The sequence below is a fragment of the Chelonia mydas genome, chromosome 7 (assembly GCF_015237465.2).
Source record: "Chelonia mydas isolate rCheMyd1 chromosome 7, rCheMyd1.pri.v2, whole genome shotgun sequence".
Classification (NCBI taxonomy): Eukaryota; Metazoa; Chordata; order Testudines; family Cheloniidae; genus Chelonia; species Chelonia mydas.
Window position 1 is genome coordinate 53,180,480 of NC_057853.1, and position 25,343 is coordinate 53,205,822.

Here is a 25,343-nt window from a genome sequence, read left to right on the forward strand (position 1 = left end):
GTTTTAAACAGATCACAGGAACATGCATCACCGAGACATGACTGAACTACTCCTACTCTAGCACAGAATATAGGAACTTCTACCACTCACAGATTTAAGGTCAGAAGGCATCATGGTGATCATCTAGTCTGACTTCCTGCACATTTCAGGCCACAGAACCTAACCCTCATCTGTAGTAACTCGGAGCCCTCCCCAACTAGTGTCCCATCACAAGCCGTTGGGAATTTTTGCTACTGGCAGTCGCTGATTGGCCACATGCCATTGTAGCAGTCCCATCGTACCATCTTCTCCATAAACCTAACAAGCTCAGTCTTGAAGCCAGTTCGGTTTTTTGCCCCCACTGCTCCCCTTGGAAGGCTGTTCCACAATTTCACTCCTCTCATGCTTAGAAACCTTCATCTAATTGTGAGCCTAAACTTGTTGAGGGCCAATTTATAGCCATTTGTTCTTGTGTCCACATTGACACTTAACTTAAATAAACCACAGAATATTAGGGTTGGAAGAGACCTCAGGAGGTCATCTAGTCCAATCCCCTGCTCAAAACAGGATCAACACCAACTAAATCATCCCACCCAAGGCTTTGTCAAGCCGGGCCTTAAAAACCTCTAAGGATGGAGATTCCACCACCTCCCTAGGTAACCCATTCCAGTGCTGCACCATCCTCCTAGTGAAATAGTGTTTCCTAATATCCAACCTACACCTCCCCCACTGCAACTTGAGACTATTGCTCCTTGTTCTGCTTCTTGTTCTTGTCCTCTCCCTCCCACCACATATATCCCTGTGATGTATTTATAGAGAGCAATCAGATCTCCCCTCACCCTTCATTTGGCTAGGCTAAACAAGCCAAGCTCTTTGAGTCTCCTCTCATAAGGTAGGGTTTCCATTCCTCGGATCAGCCTAATAGCCCTTCTCTGCATCTGTTCTAGTTTGAATTTATCTTTCCTACACATGGGAGACCAGAATTGCATACAGTGTTTCAGATGAGGTCACTAACATAGGACTGTCACTTTCCAAGTATTATAGCACCTGAAAACCTGTAAGTATCAAAGGCCTGATCCAAAGCCTATTGATTTTAACAAAGAATTCTATTGGACTTCAGCAGGCTTTGAATCAAGCTGCAAGACAGGACTGGTGCAACACTACTGTACTACAATTCAACACCCGGGCACAAACTCACCACTCCCACTACATCACTGAAATGGATCACAGGGCTCCTTTAGCATCACTCTTCCCCATCATCCCTCCAGACAGAAGTTCGAGAGAAAACATGAGACCTTCCCTTCAGCACTGGATTTAGAGGAACACAATGCCATTGTTTACTTTTATGGTAGCTCCTAGAGGTCTAAATCAGGATTGGAGCCCAATTGTGCTGGGACCTGTTCAAACACAGAAGCAGATACAGTCCCTGAAGAGGGATCTTACAGCTGTGAGGCATGGTGCCATGGAGGGGTAAGAAATCTGCCTTGCAGCTGTAAATTCGTAGGAACGTTTTAGCCACCCACCCCCATCCTTCTAATTCTTATTCTGTTTGGTCCAAGTCAGAGTTACTGGATATTGAACAACATTGCCCAGAATTCTGCACACAAGGGTTGCATGTATTAAGTCCACTGGAATAAAACATTTAGCAACAAGTAAAGAGCCCTGATACAGAATGCCCATCTCGCTCAGGAGTTGTCAGAAATTCCCATCACATACCGACAACAGTGCTACTGAGGGCAAACAATGTGAAACTGTTTCCTCTCTAAGCCATTCTGCTTAGCTGAGAACCACTTACAAGTGTGCCTTTTCATTCTTATTGGCTCAATACAAATCCAACCCTCTTCCTCCAAAGCTGCTCCCAGTCCTCAACCTTGTATTTTGACATGAGAACATTTAAAAACTGGAATTCTGAGTAGCCTTATCTTAGCCCCCTAATCAAACCAGTGTGTCAGCACAGAGTGAGTCAAAAGACTCCAAACTCACCTCAAGTCAGTCTGAAGAAGAGGAGCTGCTCCTTGGATTTTATGCTCTCAAAGTCACAAACAATTTTCTCTGTTAAATTAAATCAGAGAAACAAGGTTTTAAAGGGTACTCCTCTCTTCCTTTCCTGAAGTCAGCTCGCAGCAGTGTTTGTAAATATTTGCTTAGCAGGAGCACCTTCACTCTCCAGAACCCAGGTAATGATTACATTACAGTAACCGAGTTATGAGGACAGAATGAGGCAATGAAAAGTCTTGCTGGCACTGGACAGGCTTCCCAGGCAGTGAAGTACAGTTGCACTTCAGTGGGCAGGACTGTGGAACACAGAGTGAGAACAGATAGAGGAGGAGCTGAGAAATGACAAACACAGAAGAAATAAGGGACCCGGGGTCACAGGGAAAATACAAAGAACAAAGGGGGAAGTAGGGGAGGAGGAATGTGGTGTGAGCTGGGAGGCTGGCAAAGAGACTGGGGAGAGCTAAGAAATCTAATGGGATTTTTCACATTTTGTCCATTAAATACAGTGCTACCTTTAACATGGTCTGTAAATCAATCTTCAAGGCTCCACCCTTTTTATTTTGGCCACACCTAATTCAGTTCAATAGGCTTTCTTGGCATGACAAGTTATATACATGTTGATGATGTGTAAGAAAGAGTCAGACCCATATGATAAATATCAGGGCAGGTGTGACCAACCCAGATCAGGTTACACCCCTTCTCCACCTGATTACCAGTCCAGTTTTCAAACAAATAAAGATAAGAGGCTGCACTGTGAAGCTAATTTAATCTCAGGAAATTTCTGTGTATAATAAAGGGGTGATCAAGGAGAAAGCACTCAACAGAGGCTGGCTGTGTCTACACTACAGCTTACGTTGGTATAAATTATGTCGCTCAGGGGTGTGAATAAGCCATCCCCTGAGCGACATAAGTTACACCAACCTAAGTGCTGGTGTGGGCCGCCCTATTTTAGGAAGAGAGCTCCCCCTGCCGACATAGCTACCACTGCTTGCGGCGGCTGGAGTAATTAAGGCCTTGTCTACACTATAGAGTTTTGCCCACAAAAGGCAGCTTTTGTTGGCAAAATAGTAAATGCGTACACATTGCAATGTGACTTTTGGTGGCGAAAATGTCGTTTTGGTGACAAAATAAAACCACCCTGACGAGAGACATAAGGCTTTTTGTGCAAAATTTCTGTCACCAAAGTACCAGTCTAGACACCACTCTTGATTTTATCGCTTTAATTGGCCTCCAGGTGTCCCACATTGCCGATCCTGACCATTCTGGTCAGCAGTTTGAACCCCGCTGCCCTGCAGCCAAGTAAACAACCATCAGCCCCTCCCCCTTAGCAGCCCCAGGAATTTTTGAAATTCCATTTCCTATTGGCTCATCGCATCTTCCCAGGTGACCATGGCAGGTTATCGCAGCAAATGATTTCCCGCTTGGACCACAGTGGAGTGCTGGAGCTGCTCACTATTTGGGGAGAGAAGTCTGTGCAGTCCCAGCTTGAGCCATAGGAATTTTGATACCTACGGGTAGATTTCTCGAGGCTTGTGCGAAAAGGGCTATGATTGGGACATGTTGCAGTGCAGAGCGAAGATAAAGGAGCTGAGGCAGGTATACCATAAGGCGAGGAAGGCAAAATGTCACTCAGGCGCTGCACCTAAGACCTACCGGTTCTATAAGGAGCTGGATGCTATCCTTGGTGGTGACCCCTCTTCCAACACCAGGAGCCCCGTGGATACTTTGGCTGGCCTGAAAGCGGTGGAAAGAGGACCTAACCCGGAGCACAAAGTCACTGATGAAGAGGTGGAGTTAGACAATGATGTGGAGCTCCCGACGGGGGTACCTGGTGGGGCAGGCAGCCAGGAACTGTTCAGCACTCTAGAGGTGTCTAGCTAGTCTCAGCAGTTGCTTTCCGGCAAGCAAGAAGCAGTAGAGGAGACGCCTGGTAAGTGGCTGTGGTTTGTGTAGTGCAGAGGTGGGTTCAGGGTATAGAAATGTGAAAGGCTGTCTGTGTTTCTGTGACCAGCCGAGTGTCTCCGCTTGATAAGAAAGCACCCAAGATGGAGAAAAGAAGACATGTTCCAGGAGATACTGCACTTCTCCAATGCAGAGAAAAGGGAACACAAGGAGTGGAGGGAAGCTGAAAGGCAGGGCAGAAAAGAAAACCAGGAGTTTGTTAAGGATGCTACTGAGCGGACGATTCAAGTCATGGAGGAGCAAACGCAGATGCTGAATTCCTTAATAATGCTACAGACTGAGCAAATGTGTGCCTCCCCTCCCCTGCAGCACATTCAGAACTCTTTTCCATGTGCTCCCAAACTCCAGTCGCACAGTCCTTTCCGCTTTCCGGGATTTCTCGGTTTCCCTTTACTCCACCCCCTCCGACAACTTTCAGTGATAGCTGGACCGACACACAGCTCTGAAAGTCTGCCCTTCCCTGGTTCCTCCTTTCCCACCAAGCATCTTTGTGCATGGGTGTGTTGTTTCTTGTGCAATAAAAGCAAAGTTTTTGAATGATAACATCTTTATTTGTTTCCTGCAAATTGAGATAGCAGGCACTACCAATACATACATAGGCAGTTTAATCATTTGCTTATAGAATGTAAGGCCCCAAATGTCACCATTGCTTCCTAGGAAAACTATATGTAATGTAACATTGCAGTACCAATCAGAGATGTACATTACTGGTTCTCATTTTCAGAGTGTTGCCTCAAAGCCTCCCTGATTCGAACTGCCCTCCCCTGTGCCCCTCTGATAGCCCTGATATCTGGCTGCTCAAAATCAACAGCCAAGCGGTCCGCCTCAACACTCCATCCCTGAGCAAACCTTTCACCCTTAGTATCACAAAGATTATGCAAGGTTCAACTTGCAGCTATGACCATGGGAATATGATCTGCATTGAGGTCTAACCTGCCATAAAGGTGTCACCAGCGCACCTCTAATCTGTCAAAGGCACATTCTGCTGTCATCCGGGACCTACTCAGCCTGTTCTTGAACCGCTCCTTACTGCTGTCCAGGTTTCCTGTGTAAGGCTTCATGAGCCATGTCTGTAAGGGGTATGCTGAGTCTCCCAGGGATCACTATGGGCATTTCAACATCCCTCACTGTAATCTTCTGGTCTGGAAAGAAAGTGCATGCTTGTAGCTTTCTATACAGGATGGTGCTCCTGAAGATGCATGTGTCATGCACCTCCCCGGACCACCCCGCGTTGATGTCAGTGAAATGCCCATGGTGATCCACAAGCACCTGCTTGTGGAGAATTACCTCTTCCTGTTGATGTACTCTGTTGCAAGGTGGTCTGGTAACAAAACTGGAATGTGTGTGCCAGTTATCACCCCTCCACAGTTAGGGAAACCCATTTCTGCAAAGCCATCCAGTATTTCACACATTTCCCAGAGTCCTTCATAGCAGGATGCGATTTATTGCCCTGCACACTTGCATTAACGCAGCCCCAACGGTCGACTTCCCCACTCCAATTTGATTTGTGACCAACTGGTAGCAGTGTGGAGTCGCCAGTTTCCACAAGGGATTGCCACATGCTTCTCTACCAACAGGGCAGCTCTCATTCTGGTGTCTTTGCTCCGCAGTGCTGGGGTGAGCTCTGCACACAGTTCCAGGAGGTGGCTTTCCACATCCAAAAGTTCTGTAGCCACTGCTCATCATCCCACATCTGCATATGGATATGATCCCACCATTCTGTGCTTGTTTCCCGAGCCCAAAAGAGACGGTCCACCCTATGCACCTGCTCTGTGAATGCCAAAAGCAATCTGAAGTTACTCCTATCCATATCACACAGAATGTCAGGCAACTGGGAGTCTTCTTCAGTTAGGAACTTTGCAATTAACTGCACGGCTATCTGCAAAGTTTTCATGAGTTATCAGAGCCTGGGAGAACAGTGCAGGATCCATCCCTTCAAACAGAGATAGCGGGGTGAACAGCAAACAAGGGCTGTTGAAGAAAGCCGGAAGCCCATAGAATACTGGGACAGAAAGCAATGCATTGAGCCCAGTCCCAAGATATGCAGCAATCCGCTCCACCTTCCCACAAGACCTAGTGGCAGAAGGTGTCAAGCTGGACTGTGGGCTAGGTACCCACAGTGCATTGCTCACACTGTTGATACTAGTGCCCCACATGTGGACGTGCTCTGCCGACAGAGGCAGTGAGTGTGAACATGCAATACGGATTTTAATTATAGCGGTTTTTTGAGTGTCAACTTAACTTTTGTTGACAAAACTCTACAGTGTATACAAGGCCTAAGTCGACAGGAGAGCTCTCGCCGCTGTAAGCTCTGTAGTGTAGCCATAGCAAGAGTCACTCAAGCAGAGAGGGAGCACTTACAAGCAGGGTTATGTACTCAGAAGCCTCCCTAGAGCCAGGGCTCCTACTTCATTCAACAGGGCATCAAGAGCTGAGGGGCACTGTGCTGAAAAGATGTGCTTTCCAATAGGTACTGATTGAAGACTAAAGCAGAAGCTCTGCCCTTGGAGTTGACCAGCCCAATGGAGGTGTTAAATAAACGTTAATATCTAATATCTATTTAATATCTCTAAAGCCAATTAGTAAACAAATAAGCAATCAGATTTGCAACAAACCAAGTGCATCTACCTTTACTAGGCTGGCTCTTGCCTTTGGCACTTCTACGCAGCATGTTTCTGGAAAGGGCATGACAGCCTCCTCTAAAATCAATAATATTATTGATATTGATACTGCAGTACTGCCCAGAGGCCTCTGCCACATCAGGGCCCCCTATAGGAGGCACTGCACAGTCACAAAGCACATGATAGTCCCTATGTCCAGGAGATTAGGATGCAGATGTCTTCCTCTGAAGCACTACTACTGGCCTCAGAGGCAGGATCCCAACTAGCCAGATCCCCAGTCTGATCCATTCTGGCACTTCTCATGTTCTATGTACAATTAACATTTTAAAATGCTAACAGAGAGTTTCAAGAGGGAGCTCTCCAGGTGAAGGAGGAGCAAATACAGGACCCTTGGGATAAGTGGTTGTCTGTAGTGTGTGTTTGTGTTTGGGGGTTACTTACTGTGTGCTGAGCTTGAGTTTGTTTGTTTGTTTGAAGGACCATGTGCTATGGCCGGCAGTTGGAAGCTGTGAGCTTCTAAACAAGGTTTGAAATCCAGAAGCCTCTGTTCATTGGCTGAGCCTCAGTCAGGCGGCGGAGCCAGGGCTTTACAAAGCAGTGAGCAAGTGACTAGGGAGCTTTGCGAGCAGGGACTGCTAACAGGGAGTTTCAAGAGGGAGTTTGGAAGGAGAGTGGAAAGGGGGCGAGGTACACTTGCCATTCTTTAAAACCTTTAAACTAAACTATAATCAAAACTTCTTGATTTCAACAAAAACCCTATCATTAACCTAGGTAAGCTGTAGGAGAGAATGCAGGCAGAAGCCGAGCAGCAGAGTGGGGGCTATCCTGTTTATTGCACTCAATGCAGCATGTATGATTACCTGCCCTGTGGGCGGGTGGCGTATGTGTGCATTCGGTGCAAGGAGCTCCAGGCCCTCAGAGACTGTGTACAGGCTTTGGAGACCAGGCTGGCGGAACTGGAGGAGCTAAGGGAGGCAGAGAGGTATGTTGATGAGGCTTTCCAGGACACTGTAGATTTGTCCCACCTCTGGTCAGACAGCCCCTGCACTGTTAAGGAGGATGAAAGGCCCAGAGAAGGAGAGCAGTCAACAGGAGCAGAGGGAAACCTCCCCATAGTTGGGACCCTCCTTCCAGATGCTGTTGGGGTATCCTCTCGCACTGAGGTTACCTCTCCAGGGGAGGGAACTCCAGTCATTAGGAAAAGGCAGGTGTTAGTAATGGGAGATTCGATCATTAGAAACAGAGATAGCTGGGTTTGTGATGACTGGGAGAACCGTATGGTGACTTGCCCGCCTGGTGAGAAGGTTGCGGATCTCGAGGCATCTAGATAGACTTGTGTGTAGTGCTGGGGAGGAGCCGGTGGTCGTGGTACATGTAGGTACCAATGACATAGGGAAGGGTAGGGGAGACGTCCTGGAGGCCAAATGTAGACTGCTAGGAAAGAGACTGAAATCCAGGACCTCTATGGTGGCATTCTCAGAAATGCTACCAGTTCCATGCACAGGGCCAGGTTGGCCGGCAGAGCCTGGATGAGACGTGGATGAGACGATGGTGTAGAGAGGAGGGGTTTAGATTTATTACGAACTGGGGAAACTTTTGGGATGGGGGAGCCTATACAGGAAGGATGGGCTCCATCTAAACCAAAGTGGAGCCAGACTGCTGGCACTTAACATTAAAAAGGTTGCAGAGCAGTTTTTAAACTAAGAGATGGAAGAAAGCCAATTGCTGCAGAGGCGCACGTGGATCGGACAGAGACTTCTCTTAGAGGAGAGTCTATTGATAGTGAGTCTCTAGGTTTTAGTCAGGAGGAGAGGACGGGAGAGGATCAAGTATGGGCCAGATCAGACGAGAAACATTCACATAAAGAATCTGACACATCAGAAAAGGGCAGACAAATAAACAGTGACAAGTTTTTAAAGTGCTTGTACACAAATGCTAGAAGTCTAAATAATAAGACTGGTGAACTAGAGTGCCTCATGTTAAAGAAGGATATTGATATAATAGGCATCACAGAAACCTGGTGGAGTGAGGACAATCAATGGGACACAATCATTTCAGGGTACAAAATATATCAGACGGACAGGTCCTGCAGGGAGGGGGGAGTGGCACTATATGTGAAAGAAAATGTAGAATCAAATGAAATAAAAATCTTAAATGAATCCACATTTTCCATAGAATCTCTATGGATAGTAATTCCATGCTCTAATAAGAATATAACAGTAGGGATCTATTATTGACCACCTGACCAGGACAGTGATAGTGACAATGAAATGCTAAGGGAGATTAGAGAGGCTATCAAAATAAAGAACTCAATAATAGTGGAGGATTTCAATTATCCCCACATTGACTGGGTACATGTCACTCAGGACGAAATGCAGAGACAAAATTTCTCGATACTTTAAATGACTGCTTCTTGGAGCAGCTGGTACAAGAACCCACAAGGGGAGAGGCAACTCCTCGATCTACTCCTGAGTGGAGCGCAGGATCCGGTCCAAGAGGTAACTATAACAGGACCGCTTGGAAATAGTGACCATAAAATAATAACATTTAACATTTCTGTGGTGGAAAGAACACCTCAACAGCCCAACACTGTGGCATTTACTTTCAGAAAGGGGAACTATGCAAAAATGAGGAGGTTAGTTAAACAGAAATTAAAAGTTACAGTGACTAGAGTGAAATCCCTGCAAGCTGCATGGACACTTTTCAAAGACACCATAACAGAGGCTCAACTTAAATGTATATCCCAATTAAGCCACTGTGGCTTAACAACCATGTAAAAGAAGCAGTGAGAGATAAAAAGGCATCTTTTAAAAAGTGGAAGTCAAATACTAGTGAGGTAAATAGAAAGGAGCATAAACACTGACAAATTTGAGGGCCCTAGACTAATTAGAGGATTGGGCCAAAAGAAATCTGATGAGGTTCAACAAGGACAAGAGCAGAGTCCTGCACTTAGGACGGAAGAATCCCATGCACTGCTACAGACTAGGGACCGAATGGCTAGGCAGCAGTTGTGCAGAAAAGGACGTAGGGGTTACAGTGGTTGAGAAGCTGGATGAGACTCAACAGTGTGCCGTTGTTGCCAAGAAGGCCAATGGCATTTTGGGATGTATAAGTAGGGGCATTGCCAGCAGATAGAGGGACGTGATCGTTCCCTTCTATTCGACATTGTTGAGGCCTCATCTGGAGTACTGTGTCCAGTTTTGGGCCCCACACTACAAGAAGGATGTGGAAAAATTGGGAAGAGTCCAGCGGAGGGCAACAAAAATGATTAGGGGACTGGAACACATGACCTATGAGGAGAGGCTGAGGGAACTGGGATTGTTTAGTCTGCGGAAGAGAAGAATGAGGGGGGGGGGGGGGATTTGATAGCTGCTTTCAACTACCTGAAAGGGGGTTCCAAAGAGGATGGATTTACACTGTTCTCAGTGGTAGCAGATGACAGAACGAGGAGTAATGGTCTCAAGTTGCAGTGGGGGAGGTTTAGGTTGGATATTAGGAAAAAAATTTTCACTAGGAGGGTGGTGAAACACTGGAATGCATTACCTAGGGAGGTGGTGGAATCTCCTTCCTTAGAAGTTTTTAAGGTCAGGCTTGACAAAGCCCTGGCTGGGATGATTTAGTTGGGAATTGGTCCTGCTTTGAACAGGGGGTTGGACTAGATGACCTCCTGAGGTCCCTTCCAACCCTTATATTCTATGATTCTATGAAATTAAATGTAAAAATGTAATAAGAAAAGCCAAGAAGGAGTTTGAAGAACAGCTAGCCAAAAGCTCAAAAGGTAATAACAATATGTTTTTTAAGTACATCAGAAGCAGGAGGCCTGCTAAAGAGCCACTAGGGCCTCTGGATGACCGAGATACAAAAGGAGAACTTAAAGATGATAAAGTCATCGCGGAGAAACTAAATGAATTCTTTCTTCAGTCTTCACGGCTGAGGATGTTAGGGAGAGTCCCAAACCTGAGCCATCTTTTGTAGGTGACAAATCTGAGGAATTGTCACAGATTAAAGTGTCACTAGAGGAGGTTTTGAAATTAATTGAGAAACTGAACAGTAACAAGTCACCGGGACCAGATGGCATTCACCCAAGAGTTCTGAAAGAACTCAAAAGTGAAATTGCGGAACTATTAACTATGGTTTGTAACCTGTCCTTTAAATCAGCTACTGTACCCAATGACTGGAAGATAGCTAATGTAACTCCAACATTTAAGAAGGGCTCTAGAGGTGATCCTGGCAATTACAGGCCGGTAAGTCTAATGTCAGTACCGGGCAAATTAGTTGAAACAATCGTAAAGAATAAAACTGTCAGACACATAGAAGAACATCAATCGTTGCGCAAAAGTCAGCATGGTTTCTGTAAAGGGAGATCATGTCTTACTAATCTATTAGAGTTCTTTGAGGGGGTCAACAGACGTGTGGACAAGGGGGATCCAGTGGACACAGTGTACTTAGATTTCCAGAAAGCCTTTGACAAGGTCCCTCACCAAAGGCTCTTATGTAAATTAAGTTTTCATGGGACAAGAAGGAAGATCCTTTCATGGATTGAGAACTGTTTAAAAGACAGGGAACAAAGGATAGGAATAAATGGTAAATTTTCAGAATGGAGAGGGGTAACTAGTGGTGTTTCACCCTTAGTTTGGACAAGCAACCCAAATAAAACTAGAGAGGTAACAATGCTACTTTATAGAGCCCTGTAGCAACTGCACCACAGAAACTAAATACGCTTCTGGTCTCCTCAGTTTAAGGAGGATATAAAAAATAAACAGATGGACAATAAAAATATACAGGGGTTAGAGGATAAGACACAAGTGGAAGAAGAAAGGAAGGTTTGTTTTTTTTTAAATTGAAAAAGAACAGATCCAGGAGAACATCACAGTCTAGAAAAAACGTTCCAGGTAACACGATGGAGTTTTTTCTGATTAATTTGTTTATTGATTATGGTAAAGAAAAACAGTACAGAAAGGAAAATGACTTACAGCTTGTATATATTCCTGAATACCACATGCTTCGCAGGTGCTCCAATAGATTTGTGCAATTTTACAACTCATCGAACAGCACAAACAAAAGATAAGGCAATGCTATACAGACATTATACATTACAGAAATCAAATAGGATAAGATGCACATGAATAGGGAGAAGAGGATGGCAGGGAACCTGGAGGGGTGCATAATAGAGGTCTGGCATTCTTCAAGCAGTGTCAAAGGTTTTTTTAATCCAAACTTATCTAGAAAAGAGATCTAGATATCTTTGAACTCATAGCTGATCTCTACAGCTATAAGCTATAAATCCATTTTGACAGCCTCTGGGAGATGGTCTCTCCTTTCATATGTTCCATGAATAAAACAAAGAGTCTAGGAGGCTTTCAGAAAAAAACGGTTACTCACCTTCTCATAACTCTTGTTCTTCGAGGTGCGTTGCTCATTTCCATTCCAAGGTGTGTGCGCGCCGCGTGCACAGTTATCAGAAGGTTTTTCCCCTAGCAGCACCGGTCAGGTCGGCTGTGGAGCTCCCTGGAGTGGTGCCCTCATGGTGGTGAATATAGGTCTCTGCCGACCTGCCGCCTCTTCAGTTCCTTCTTGCCAGCTACTGTGACAGGAGAAGGCAGGTGGGTCTTGGAACAGACAAGAGCAACACATCTCGAAGAACAGTTATGAGAAGGTAACCGTTTTTTTTCTTCAAGTGCTTGCTCATGTCGATTCCAATTAGGCGATTCCCAAGCCCTAACTAGGAGGTGTGGTCGGAACTCGTGGAATCGCTGACTGGAGCACCACTCTGCCGAATGCTACATTGTCCCTGGTGTGCTGGGTAATAGCATAATGAGAGGTGAAAGTGTGAACCGAGGACCACGTCACTGCCCTGCAGATCTCCTGGACTGGGACCTGGGCCAGGAAGGTTGCCAAGGAGGCCTGCGCTCTTGTGGAATGTGCCGTTAGTGCAAGGGCCGGAACCTTTGCCAGATCGTAGCATGCCTGGATACAGGACGTGATCCACGATGAAATTCTCTGTGATGATACTGGGAGGCTCTTCATTCTATCCGCAACCGCCACGAACAACTGGTTCGACTTACAGAATGGCCTTGTGCGTTCAATGTAAAAGACAAGCGCTCTTCAAACATCCCAAGGAGTGTAGCCTTTGCACTTGGCTATCTGCATGAGGCTTAGGATAAAAGACTGGTAGGAAAATGTCTTGATTGGCGTGGAATTGAGACACAACCTTTGGGAGAAAGGCTGGATGAGGCCTAAGTTGCACCTTGTCCTTAGAAAAAATGGTATAAGGGGGATCAGAGGTTCGGACTTTAAGCTTCAACGCTCTCCTTGCTGACGTAATGACAACTAGGAAGGCAACCTTTCAAGATACAATGAACACGTTGCCAGGAGTTCAAACCGGGGCCCCATTAGTCTGGACAGGACCAGGTTGAGATCCCACAGCAGGATTGGTTGCCTAACCCATGGGTATAGCCATTGGGTTGGTGAAGACTGAACATCCGGCTGCACCCAGGTGGAAGGCCGAGATGGCTGCCAGGTGGACCTTGTAAGAGGATGCCGAAAGGCCCTGCTGTTTCAGGTGTAGTAGGTAGTCTAAGATGAGTAGTATGGGTGCCTGTGTCATGGGAGCAAGATCCTGAGAACACCAGATTGCAAATCTTTTCAACTTGGCCAGGTAGGTGGTTCTGGTGGATGGTTTCCTGCTACCAAGTAAGGCCTCCGTAACGGGCTCAGAGCACATGAGCTCCACTGGATTTAGCCATGAAGCTTCCAAGCAGTGAGGTGGAGAGACTCGAGGTCGGGATGACGAAAGCGACCGTGTCTTGGGTAATCAGGTCCGGAAATAGGGGCAATGAGATTGGAGCATCCACTAACAGTTCCAGGAGTGTGGTATACCAGTGCTGATGAGGCCAGGCCGGTGCTACCAGTATGACCGCCGCCTTGTCCCTGTGGATCTTGAGCAGGACTTTCTGGTTGAGTGGAAATGGCAGGAACACATACAACAGATGGGCCGTCCAGGGGAGGAGAAACGCATCTGCGGGGGAGCCCAGACCATGATTCCAGAAGAAACAGAACCGAGGGCATTTTCTATTGCTCTTTGAACCAAACAGTTCGATTTGAGGAACTCCACGCCTTTGGGAAATGTTGTGCGCTACGTCCGGGCAGATAGACCACTCATAATTGTGGAAGAATCTGCTGATGTAGTCTGCCAGCTCGTTCTGAGAGCCTGGGAGGTAAGATACTTCCAGGTGAATGGAGTGGGCTATGCAGAAGTCCCACAGCTTGAGGGCTTCCTGACATAGCGGAGAGGAATGAGCCCCACCTGCTTGTTTATATAAAACATTGCAGTTGTATTGTCCATCATGACCCCCATGCACTTCCCTTGCAAATGGGCCTGGAAGGTTTGGCATGCCAGTCGGACCGCTCTCAATTCCTTGACGTTGATGTGGAGTGAGAGCTCATTTTGCAACCAGAGACCTTGGGTCTGCAGTTTTCCCCGGTGAGTGCCTCATCCCCACACTGACGCATTTGTCACCAGGGACAGGGAGGGCTGGGGCTTGTCAAAGGGGACTCCCTCGCACACCTCCTGTGGGTTGAGCCACCAGTGAAGAGACTCGAGAACTGCCACCAGGAGGGTGACTACCTTGTCCAGACTGTTGCGACCCAGCCAATAGGGATCTCAGACTCACATGTTGTACCATGTATGTACATGTCGCCATGTGGCGGAGGAGTTTAAAGCAACCCCTTGCTGTGGTGATGGGGTACCGATTGAAGCTTTGAATGATGTCTGTCATTGTCTGAAACCGAGCCTCTGGCAGGGATGCCCTGACCTGGCCCAAGTCCAACACTGCTCCAATAAACTCTATCCTCAGCATTGGGGATAGGGTTGATTTGCTCTCGTTCAGCAGGAGACCCAACCTGTCAAAGGTGGATCTTACAAAGTTGACTTGGCGCTCCACTTGGCCCCTGGAACGTCCCTTGAGCAGCCTGTCATCAAGATACAGGTATACCTGCACCTATCTCCAGCAACAGAAGGTGGCTGTGACCAACATGCTCTTGGTGAACATTCGTGGGGCCACTGACAGGCCAAAGGGGAGGACCGTGAATTGGTGGGTCTGAGCAAGGTTCCAGCCAGTGTGGCTGCACTTGTGTGCACCTGTGCTGGAGTCCTCACTACCCAGACTGCAGCCTTCAGATGGTCCAGTTCATGAAAATGGGTAATGCAAAGGAGGAAGCATTAAAACTGATGATTGTATTTGTCATTGTTTTCCTCCTCTTCTCCCATTCTATAGCAGGAAGCACTGTGACAGGCAGCCAGCTGTCTCCTTATAGCAGAAAGCAAGGAGGCAAACCAAGACCAGTGAAAATAAAAGACACCAGATACCAGGCCTCTGGTCAATAAAACAAAGATCAGGTCAACTTCACAGTAAGAGAAGGGAACAGTATAGAAAGGAAAGCGGGGTTGTGGGGGTAAGATGATAGCCCAAAACTGTTACAAGGTCCTCTCTCCTCTCCTCTTCCTACATTTGGAGCATCTCCCTGGATTGCTGAAAACCCCACGATGGTTGCAGTATTCTTCTCTTTTATTTGTTTCAGCCCCTGTTCCATCTGTAACCAAAGACTGACCCTGAACAAGCTCAGGAGCCAAGCACTAGAGTCTTGGAAGGGAGTGGCAGCTCCCTTTCTGCCACAGGGTAGAGGTTCATGACAGCAATATTATAATTAAGATGGCAGCACTGCAGTGCTGTCTGAACTACTGGATCAAAGTGTCACAGCTTTGTACTCACACCTTTCTTTCACTTCATTCCAATTGTTCAAACAGCTCTGCTTCTGGCTTACTCAGCTCTACTTCTTCCACACCATCCTAAATTAACATAGCATGCTACTGATGGACTAAGTGTAGGTCTACACTGCAAGGTGAGACCGGGCTCAGATTCAAGCTCAAGCCTAAATCCCCTTCCATCTGCACTCAAATCTCTTGGACTCAGGCTTGGACACAGGCCCCTAGGGCCTCTGGTGTGGGGAAGCAAACAACTGATTTTAGTATGAGTACCAGGCATACCAGCAAACAGAGAAGAAGCTGGCGGTGTTGGAAATTTACCACTGCAGAGAACGGATTAAGTGGCTCAAGACCGAGTACCAGAGAACCAGGGACCAGAACTGCACCTCTGGCAACTCGCCGACATCATTCCCATTTTATAATGTGTTTGACTGAGTGCTGGGGACTGTCCTGAGAACTGTGCACAATGACCAGGCCAGCTGGGATGGTGTCCTGCTGGCCCCAGAAGTCTCCCTGGGAATCAATGGTAGCCAGCAGCAGGTGCTGAATGAGGCAAATAAAGTGACTCTGCTGATGAAAACAGTCCCAGAAGAGCTCTGCTACAGGAGCAGCTGCAGCATGTCCTGGGGCCATACTCTGACCTTTTTGATGCCCCCTGGAAGAACTGCTTGCTGCAGAATGAGTGGTAAAAACAGATGAGGAAGAAGCTGCTCCAGAGCCTGGTGTGTTTCTGGCTCCATTTTTGGGTTTATTAATATACAAATGGGATGGAGTTTTAAAACTTTAAGAACTAATGGAACAGATATTATAAGCCCTGGCAGCATGTATCTGCTAATGGCCTTGGCATCCCCACCATGTGGAATTCAAAATGGAGACCAGAAAACACAAAAGTAAAACAAGCATTTAAAGAGAATTTGTACTGGGAAAGAGCATATTTGTGCTAGTATATTTCACATTGTTAAAATTAGAACTTTATATTACCTTCCCTGTATCAATCCAACACTGTAACGAGCCACCTAAAAAGACTGTTCTGTATGGGTGGGTGAGGGGTGTCAGGGCTCCTTCCCCACTCTGAACTCTAGGGTACAGATGTGGGGACCCGCATGAAAGACCCCCTAAGCTTATTCTTATGAGCTTAGGTTAAAAACTTCCCCAAGGTGCAAACTTTGCCGTGTCCTTGAACAGTATGCTGCCACCACCAAGTGTTTTAAACAAAGAACAGGGAAAGAGACCACTGGGAGACATCTTCCCCCAAAATATCCTCCCAAGCCCTACACACTCCTTTTCCTGGGGAGGCTTGAGAATAATATCCTAACCAATTTGTTACAAAATCATCAAAGACCTAAACCCCTGGATCTTGGAACAATGGAAAAATCAGTCAGGTTCTTAAAAGAAGGATTTTATTTAAAAAAAAAAAAAAAAAAAAAAAGAAAGGTAAAAATCATCTCTGTAAAATCAGGATGGAAAATACTTTACAGGGTATTCAGATTCAAAACACAGAGGATCCCCCTCTGGGCAAAACCTTAAAGTTACATAAAACAGGAATAAACCTCCCTCTTAACGCAGGGAAAATTTACATGAAACAAAAGATAAACTAATCCGCCTTGCCTGGCTTACCTATACTGGTTGCAATATTGGAGACTTGGATTAGGATGGGTTGGAGAAGATGGATTTCTGCCTGGCCTCTCTCAGTCCCAAGAGAGAACAGCCCCGTAAACAAAAGAGCACAAACAAAAACCTTCCCCCCCCTACCCCCAACCCAAGATTTGAAAGTATCTTGTCCCCTTATTGGTCCTTTGGGTCAGGTGCCAGCCAGGTTAGCTGAGCTTCTTAACCCTTTACAGGTAACAGGATGTTGCCTCTGGCCTGGAGGGATTTTATAGCATTGTACACAGAAAGGTGGTTACCCTTCCCTTTACATTTATGACAAGGGGTTAGTCCCATTTCTGTTAAACGTCATCCATGCATGCCATAGGTGATGAAATCATTAGTCCCAAATATGACTGGGGATTTGAATTAAGTCAAGAAATTTGTCAGGAGAAGGGGGATGGCGGTGGAATTCTCTGTGTTTGCATGTAGCCCTAAAAGGCTGCGTTGGAAACACGCAGCATCCTGTTGATTCTCTCATGAATTCTGACCCAATCCTCGGTGGTGACAGCTGCAAACGTTTCCTGTAGCAGGAACCCGGCAGGTAGTCACATTTTGGGGAAGGGAATATATTTCAGGGCCACCTCACCAGCCCACTCCATTTGTAGACATGCTGTTGGGTCACCACACATTTGAATACTTTGGTGGCATACATGCCTGGTTTCCCTCTGCCCACTTCGAATAACATCTCTCTTTTCCAACTTGAGCACCCCAACAACTGTTATGTCCTCCACAATGTGCAATGCCAGAAATGACAGAGAAGGCTTCTGCTGTAAGGCACAGCCTCTGAGTTCCCACAAACTTTTTTTTTAAAGTTGTGATTTTTAACATACCATTCTCTCAGCACTTCTTTCACGGTGATAAACCTGGCTGTGTCCAGGGAGCTTTGTGGTCTGAAGCAGCTCTCTGCCAATAAACTGAAGCTGAGTTTCAAAATGTAATATTTTCTGTCCTTGAAATTCCATAAAGATTTTTTTCTGTGCTCCTGCACTGAGCTATTTGAGACAATAACCCTCTGTGTCTCGTCCTATTCCAGGTCCTTGACCTCTACAGGCTGCAGTACCTCCACAGCTTGCCCAAACTGCAGAAGCCTCGCTCACTGTACCTTCATGGACCATTTCAAGAGGAAGTCTTTCCACGATGAACTTATGACTGATCTTCTGGACAGGGTGAACCAGCAGGTCCAGTACCAAAGACACCGGGACTTGCGGCAAGAGGAAAGACATGTCGAGAGGTAAGCAGAAAGTCTCAGACTGCCTTCACAGCTTGAGGACAGGGCAATGGCACGGGAGCAGGCATTCACTTCACAGTCCCAGGAACAGGTACGGCGGTTCAGGGAAGAAGATACAGCACAACAAAGAGAACTGTTTGAACAGCTGCAGTGGTGCAGGTTCCTGCTGCACCCACACCACAGTCTGCCTCTCCTCCGTGTTACCTAGCCTGAATTCCAGGAACAGCTTAGACAACCCCATGGCTGGGTGTCCCATACAATTGGCCTAAGAGCGGCTGGTCAGGGCAAATTGCCCCATGCAGCCCTCAGTACTGAACCCCTCCTCTGTGGATACTTCCAACCACAGTCCATAAAAACCCATTATCATGGACAACTGGGAGGTTGTGTGCAAAACCCATGTCTTAATACCGCTATAAACATGAATCACAGTTATTTATATCAATCCATACTGACCCCCCCATTTCCTAAATGGTCATGTTATTCAAAAGTGCAATGCATGGCAATCAACCCAGCCCCCCCAACAAGCACAATCAGAAAGGTACTATCCTCCCTCTTCCATTGGCCCATGCAAGTCCACAATGTGGGAGCACAAACCATCCCTGATTTCTGCTGCCCAGGTGCAGTCAGCTCCAGCTGTGGTAGGTGCACTGGTGGAGTGTACCAATTCAGCAGCCCCTGCTGTCATAGGTCCATTCGGGGGGTAAATGGCTCACCTCTGGCTTCACAAAGATTGCGAGGAACACAGCAAGCAACAGTGATGAGGACAGCATTGACAACACTGGAATGTAAATGGGACTACAAACATCGCCAGTGGAATTTCAATCGGCCAAACACACATTCAACCACCCTTCTCCACTCGCCGAGAGTGTAATTAAACTGCCTTTTGCCAAGGCCTCTGTAATCAGGATACAGTTTCATAAGCCAAGGCAAAAGAGTGTAAGCAGGGACTCCCAGAACAACAATCGGGACAGTAACTCCGTTTTGGATGTCATGTGGTGGGAATACCCTGTCCATGAATGTAGATTCCCAAAGGGCGGAGAATCCTGGCACAATGAACTTTTCTAGTGCAGCCAACATTTGATGTTCATAAATTGCTCTCTCTGGTCAACAAGGGCCTGTATACCAATGGAGTAATACTCTTTGCAGTTCGTGTACTCATGTGCTCCTTGAAGACGGCAAACTATGGAATGAGTCCCATCCAATGGCCCCAGCGCAGTTTAGAAATGCCATTCTCTCAAAGCCAGCCATTGCCTCAGAAATGACTTCCTGAGGTCTCTTCCAACCCTAATTTTCTATGATTCTATGAAATATTTTTAATGCCCACCACCTTGAGGTAAGCCACATGCCTGATTGCCTTTACCCACAGTTGACTTTCCAACACCAAACTGGTTTGCAACAGACCTGTAACACTCTGGGGTAGCCAGCTACTAGACAGTTAGAGCTACCCACTTCCAGACCAGCCTGGCGACCCTCAGACATGTGTTTTTACGCTGGAGGGTTGGGGCAAGCTCCTCAGGAAGCTCCAGAAATGTAGCTTTCTTCATGTGAAAGTTCTGTACCCACTGCTGGTCATCCCAGGTCTGCATGACACTGTGATCCCACCAGTCTGTGCTTGTGGTCCTTCTTCAGCAGCGACCATCTACATAGGGGGAATCAGTGTCTAATGCATCCGATGAAGTGAGCTGTAGCTCACGAAAGCTTATGCTCAAATAAATTTGTTAGTCTCTAAGGTGCCACAAGTACTCCTTTTCTTTTTGCGAATACAGACGAACACAGCTGCTACTCTGAAACCTGTCTATACCAAGTGTCACAAGCAGTATCAGTCAGTTTGAGTCTGCCATGTCTGCATCCTTCTCCTTCTGCTCCAATATTAGCTCTGTCAGGTGCCTTTGGTGGGTCAGAAACACCACTGAACTGCCACCAGCATCTCCTGGAAGCTCTGCCTGTGTTCTGAAATAGGAGCCACAGCCCAAGCAAGTGGAGTTCTTGAAATGGTGACACCTTCATTTGGTGACTCCACTTGCTGGGGGTGCACAGATCAAAATGCGTTGGTGGGCTATTCAAACATCCCGTAACCTGCAGTGTAGACAGTCAAGTTTTCCCAGTGTACCATGAACAAAAGGCTAGAGTGGCCACATGTCGAGAAGGCCTGCAATACAGATGGTGGGACTTGAATCTGCGTACTGCAGAGTGGATGCTGGAGCCCTGATTTTGAGCTCTGGTTAAAATATTCTTAACCTAGGACTGGCAGTCTGTGTACATGCTCAAGCCCTGGGTTCTCAAACACAGGGTCCACTCACTTGAGTACCACTAAACCTGGGCTCCCACTGCATTGTAGACATAGCCTAATGTCCTGGGTTCGGCACAGCCCTCTCCTTACATCAGAGAAACCAGAGATGTCCATCTTGACAAAATGCTGTTTCATCATTCCGAGGACAGTTGCTGAGGCTATGTCTACACTAGGGAAAGAGGGTGTATTTTGAACACAGTAGTCAACACATGTTGGTTCTCCTGTATTTTTAGCAGAAGATTCATTTTCAGAGAGCCCAGCTGGAAAATGCCCTATGAGTTGATCTCCCACAGACATGAATTTAATCCCACCACTGTGGTGCTGTGTGAAAGCCTTGCACCTGAACTGGCGCACATACCAAGCTACATGCAGTGAAACAGAAGGCTCTCCCCGGGAATTTCAAGAACTGGAAGCTTATTCATTTCTCTCTCTCACTCAATCCGCCCCCTCTTTAAGGGTAGCTGATTAGGTCAGAGGCTTTAATTCTACATGATACCCTCTTGGCATTTTTTATTTATCATTATCACTATTTGATCTTGACTGTATTGCCTAATTAAGCCCCTCATGCACCCTTTTATCTGTATCCTTTATCAGAAAGTGAAGCAGACTCTGCCTTCCAGAGGAGATTCCACAGGAGGCAGTGTCTAAGGGGATGGAAAGACAGACTTAAATCAAACAGACCGTTCCTTGCTTAACCCGCAGAGAAGTCTACAACATGAATTGGAGATATTTGAGTTATAATTTTTTACAAAGGACTCTCTAGTAAAGAAGCATGATGTTCCTTCCCACAAAAGATTATCTCATACAGAAAGGACAATACCATGTACCCCCCTCTTCCCCAAAAAGCAAGGTGCAAAACAACACATCACAGAAGCAAGGTCAGCCTAGATGTGAAGGGGCACCCTCTACACTGAAGTCAGTGGAGTTGTGCTCACTTATGTCAGGGTTCAATTCAACAGTAAGTGTTTAAACAGTGAGAGTCATCACTGCTACACACTGAAGTCTGAACTTCACTGGCTAAATCAGAGATCGAGGTGCAGGGAGCACCAATGAGTGCGCAAAGGGTTACCAAATCTCACAGGACTCTGTCCTTGTACACAAGTATCAACTTCATAGTAAAAATTCCAAAGGCAACAGCGTAACAGGCTGAAGGGGATAAGATGTTTAACAAGAAGAGAAACTGCTTCCAAAAAAGCCCAAAACCCCAACAGTTGAGGGAACTGGGATTGTTTAGTCTACAGAAGAGAAGAATGAGGGGGAATTTGATAGCTGCTTTCAACTACCTGAAAGAGGGTTCCAAAGAGGATGGATCTAGACTGTTCTCAGTGGTAGCAGATGACAGAACGAGGAGTTTCAGAGTAGGAGTAATGGTCTCAAGTTGCAGTGGGGGAGGTTTAGGTTGGATATTAGGAAAAACTTTTTCACTAGGAGCGTGGTGAAGCACTGGAATGCATTACCTAGGGAGATGGCGGAATCTCCTTCCTTTAAGGTTTTTAAGGTCAGGCTTGACAAAGCCCTGGCTGGCAATGTTCCCTCTAATTTTTGACAGGTTGTGTGCGCAAAAAATTTCTTCTGTGCAAATTGTGCTTCTGTGCAACTTTTTGTGCATGCGGTGTTTTGCCATGTGCACGGGGTTTAGGATGTGTGTGCATGCGCACACGCGCACAGTTTAGAGGGAACAGTGCTGGCTGGGATGATTTAGTTGGGGATTGGGGTCCTGCTTTGAGCAGGGGGTTGGACTAGATGACCTCCTGAGGTCCCTTCCAACCCTGATATTCTATGATTCTATGAACATTTAGCACTTGTCCCCACTTGCAGAAAGCCAGGGTTAAATGGACCCCTGGTTTGGAACTCAATATATTTGAAACCTGGGGCCCAAACTGTTGGGTGAAAGGACAGAAACTCCACATCTGAACATGGGTAGTGGGCTTGCTGCTTCCACATCAGCAGCCAGTTAGGCACGCTGCACCTCTGAATAAAGGAGAGGAAGGAAATTAAAGTAGTATAAGAAACAGATTAATCTGAAATAGTTCTTGGGGGGGGGTGGGGGGATTAAAACTTCTTACCCAATTTACCTTTCCCATGCTGTGACAACCCTCAGTCCCTGTGAACTAAGCATGGATCCTTGGGTTTTCACCCAGGCTCATGCTTTCACGCTTGACTTGATCTTTCTCTCTGCACTCAGCTTTATAAAGCCCTGATCCTCTCTACAGCTGCTTCCTGAAATGCCTCCACTGCTCAGACCCTGGTGTGGAACGCCACAGGTGCTGCTGCCTCACAGTCAGATGGCGAGAAGTACACAAGAGCTAAACAGTCTGTTCCATCTTCCCCTGGAGGCTCCTAGCTATCCCAAGCTTGGTGATAGAGGTGCCAGTGTCACTGCCAAAGCTTATTGTGCAACCTACTGGAAACATCAAACTGGTCAATCCAAGGAAGGTTCTGGTTTCCCCTAACAAGTCTTGGAAAACTATCCAAGTCGCCTGCTGTACATCTACCTCTATATCCTTTTTGACCTCTAACTATGCTGATATAGAGGACCTTGGCATCCAACTCCATTCAACTGAGATTCATTACTTTAGCTGCATGGTTCCCCAAACTTATTCATATTATGGATTATTTCTTAGGACAGGGATCCTTGTGTGGACCATCCCCCCATCAAAACAGCCTTTCCTCTTTCCACGCCTTCCATGAGGCACCTACAGAGCTTGGTTACATGAAAAAGTAACCAGGATAGTCTTAAGAAGACTATATGAAAATAAATTTCCTTTAATGCCTTTGGTGCAGGTGTTTGGCTGCACCCCCTCATTTTAGATCTGTGCTGTTTATTTTCTCTTTGTGGGCTTCAGACACTGACAATTTGATCATGGGTGAATTTACAGGAAAGCAGCACCTGAAAAAGGTACACCCAGGGTGCAAGGAAGTGCAGAGGGGTTTTGAGGTTAGCTGGTAAAAAAAAAAGCCTCTAGAATTGGAAACTCTCAGGGTACGTCTACACTGCAATAAGACACCCATGGCTGGCCCATGTCACGTGACTTGGGCTCACGGGGCTCGGGCAGCAGAGCTATACAATTGCTGTGTAGACATTCAGGCTCAGGCTGGAGCCCAGGCTCTAAGACGAAGGGTCCCAGAGCCAAGGCTCCAGCCCAGGGGTGGGCAAACTTTTTGGCCTGAGCACCACATCTGGGTGGGGAAATTGTATGTAGAGCCAAGAATGTAGGGCTGGGGCAGGGGGTTGGGGTGCAGGAGGGAGTGCGCAGTGTGGGAGGGGGTGCAGCATGCAGGAAGGGCCTCAGGGCAAGGGATTGGCGTGCAGAGTGTGGCAGGGTTGGCAGGGCAGGGGATTGGGGTACAGGACGGGGTGCGGAGTGCGGGAGGGGGCGCAAAGCAGGGGGTTAGGGGGCTCAGGGCAGGGGGTTGGGGTGCGGGGTGCAGGAGGGGTGTGGGGTGCAGGCTCCAGCCTGGCGCTGCTTACCTTGAGCGGCTCCAGGTAGCAGCGGCGCACAGCGGGGCTAAGGCAGCCTCCCTGCCTGCCTTGGCCCCACGCTGCTCCCAGACGTGGCCAGCATGTCCGGCAGTGGCTCCTGGGGGTGGGGTAGGCGGTTTTGCCATACGCTGCCCTCACCTGTGAGTACCATCCCCAAAGCTCCCATTGGCTGCAATTCCCCGTTCCTGGCCAATGGGAGCTGCGGGGAACAGCACCTGCAGGCCAGGGCAGCGCACAGAGCTCTTTGCTCCCCTCCCCCAGTGACGTGGTGCCGGCCGCTTCCGGGAGTGGTGCAGGGCCAAGGCAGGCAGGGAACCTGCCTTAGCCCCACTGCACCATGGGGCTGGCAATTCCGCAGGCCGGATCCAAAGCCCTGACAGGCCAGATCCAGCCCACAGGCCGTAGTTTACCCTCCCCTGCTCCAGCCCAAGCACTTCAGATACTGGAGCCCAAGTCAGCTGACATGGGCCAGCCACAAGTGTTTTATTGCAGTCAGTGACTCAAGATTGACAGATGCTTCACAACTGTGACTGAAGTATCTCTGTTGTCCATTGTTTCAGCATCACTGACATAAGGCACTACAGTACTAGCTCCATATAACATTCCTAATGCAGGCACTCAGCTCTGTGCAGTGCTGCTGGAAGGAGAAAGCAGTCCACAGAATTTTACAGTATATTCAGGGACCATATAACTGAGTAAGGATTTTTTGTACTCTAATGCACCTAAGGAAACTCTCTGCTTTCCTTCTCATCTTCTCCTCAGCCCCCAAGGTAGAAACGCTCTGCTGCCTTCCTGCTTCCTTTTCCTCCATTTCATCCTGTCCTCTCACTGTGATTTTGTTTCGGTCAATCAAGTGATCAAATTCCATGTGCTTCCAAGCAGACAGCTGATATTCCAGCTTCACTTAAACATTACTGATGGGCTCTCTCTCTCTCCTCCCAAGAGATCAACTACATACACAATCCTATTTGGGCCTCATTTCCTGGGGAAGACCACACTTGTGTTTTTAGGAGAGGCTTCTAGCCAGCTGGAGGTTCCCTTATGACTGCACTAAGTGCAAACCCTTTCCCTCTCTTTGTAGAATGGGCCAAATCCCTGACGTAGTGTGCCCTTGTGGGACAGCAATAGGCTTCCACTACTGGAGAAAAAACATGAGCTGTCAGTTTAGAAAGCACTGGGTGAGTATCACCACTGTAGGAAATTGTAAAATAGCATTTCAGTAAAGGATATAACAACATTTTGACCACTTTGTCAAATAGCTAACAGTTTCCATTTTAAGGTAGGTGAAATAAATACTGTACAAAGAAATGAATTTGTATCCAGAGTGGTACAAAACACTAACATTTTCCATGGTGGCAGCCAAATGA

The 25,343-nt window shown here is 47.0% G+C and overlaps 1 protein-coding gene across 3 annotated transcripts in view; it reads right to left on the reverse strand.

Moving 5' to 3' along the window:
* NDST2 (N-deacetylase and N-sulfotransferase 2) overlaps positions 1–25,343 on the reverse strand; it is a 239,567-nt gene that overhangs the window by 71,032 nt on the left and 143,192 nt on the right. For 2 of the 3 annotated variants that reach the window (XM_043550913.1, XM_043550914.1), the window contains exons 4-5: positions 1,963–2,031; positions 1,178–1,241 (exon numbers count right to left, since the gene is read on the reverse strand). The gene's annotated coding sequence lies outside the window, so the exon portion shown is untranslated. The remainder of the gene's footprint in view (positions 1–1,177; positions 1,242–1,962; positions 2,032–25,343) is intronic. The other variant, XM_043550909.1, reaches the window with a different exon arrangement.